The sequence below is a fragment of the Euprymna scolopes genome, chromosome 36, assembly GCF_053919585.1.
Source record: "Euprymna scolopes isolate OS-2025 chromosome 36, ASM5391958v1, whole genome shotgun sequence".
NCBI classification, from domain to species: domain Eukaryota; kingdom Metazoa; phylum Mollusca; class Cephalopoda; order Sepiida; family Sepiolidae; genus Euprymna; species Euprymna scolopes.
In genome coordinates, this window is record NC_136517.1 from 15,312,641 (window position 1) to 15,314,255 (window position 1,615).

A 1,615-nucleotide genomic window follows, 5' to 3' on the forward strand; every position below is an offset into this window, starting at 1 on the left:
GCTAGACATGAAAAAGGGAAACTGCATGTTGAAGAGAATTGGCGGAGATTGGCCATTGACATCACACATTATCAGCATGAACCGCGCGATGTATGAGGTAAGGTTCTTTACTTTTAAGCACAATTGATAAATTAAAAAAAAATGTAAATTCCGTACCATTTTGTAAATCACACTTTTAAACCATTGTAGATTTATTTTAGACACGTTCTTAACACGTTAAAACGTATTTTTAGTCGCGTGCAAGCGACTCTATAAGTCACTACGTCGGTCTGTCGGTTGGTCGGTTTGTCGGTCTGTCTGTAACACTTTTGTGCTTGGCCTTTTTGGTTAAGATCAAAGGTCTGTTCTTAATAGATGCTATTCTTAGCTTTTTAAGCTTTTCTTGGCCTTTTGACATAGATCAAGTGTTCCCCCCCCGCTCTCGACACAAATGAATTATTGTATTACCTTTATTGTTATCTTTTTTGTTTTTACACGCTAATAAAAAATGTTTTAAAAATTGGGTGCTAAGTAGGACGTCCCTAAGCACGAAAGGGTGAATGCGGTATTACGGTGAAAGAAGATTCTAGCTAAGAGAAACTTTTGTTTAGTTCTAGAGTGACAAGGATGACCAACGACCCCCAATCCCCCCCTTTTGAGTTGGCCTTGTGCCTAAGTTTTTTGTTCATGTTCATTCTTTCCTGAATAATAGATTTAATATCTCAAAGTGTACTATCTGTTTCGGCAGATACTGCAAGCAAAGACCATATGTGGGGGCAACCCCGCATATAAGACCTTGGTCAATGTAGGGACACCCTTCATACCAATTGTCACGATCCAGCTCCCCTACTCCCCGGGGAGCTGGTCCCTATTTCCTCTTTCACTCATCACATTAAAAATCGGCCTTGTGCCTAATTTGCTCGGTGGGGGGGGGAGCAAATAAATACCCTTGTCTTGGCCTTTTGGCCAAGATCAAAGTGTAGTGTCTATTCTTACTACATGCTGTACTTATGTTTGTAACTTTGTGATATAAAGTGGGGGATCACTTTTCTGTATTAATTTAATGTAAAATATCACCCACTTTACAACCAGTCAGTCTCAAAGCCATTCAAGTCATTCTCCAGATCATTCAAATTGTTTTTGAAGGATTCCAATTATTTTTAAAGCATTCAATTCATTCTTAAGATCATTCAATTCATTCTTAAGTTCATTAAAGTCATTCTAAGTCATTTACTTTTATTTATTTAAGTCATTTCAGCCCATTTTCGGTTATTTTAGTTTATTTTTAAGAATTTCATGTCAATCCTACATTCACGCATTCATTCATTACACGAGAGCACGCGACTAATGGCTATTGGCCTTGTTTTACACACGAAATGGTTCACTAGTTCAAGAAAATTAAATGTCATTTGAACTAAAACATATAAAAGCATCCAGATTTTAAACGAAACAGTAATCAAAAACTCTGTTAAGACGACTGAAGAAAATCAGTTGAAAGTACTTGCAAAAAATAAATAAAAATAACAACAAAAGAAAAAAAAGCAGATAGATGAAAACGACTACGGAACTTTCTACACAAATTCGATCGAGACATAATAATGACCATTCGAAAAATGGAAAAATTACAAAAAAACAC

The 1,615-nt window shown here is 36.2% G+C and overlaps 1 pseudogene; it reads left to right on the forward strand.

The window, feature by feature from the left end:
• Window positions 1–924: 924 nt before the first annotated feature.
• Window positions 925–1,081, forward strand: LOC145260891 (U2 spliceosomal RNA; annotated as a pseudogene).
• Window positions 1,082–1,615: the final 534 nt, after the last annotated feature.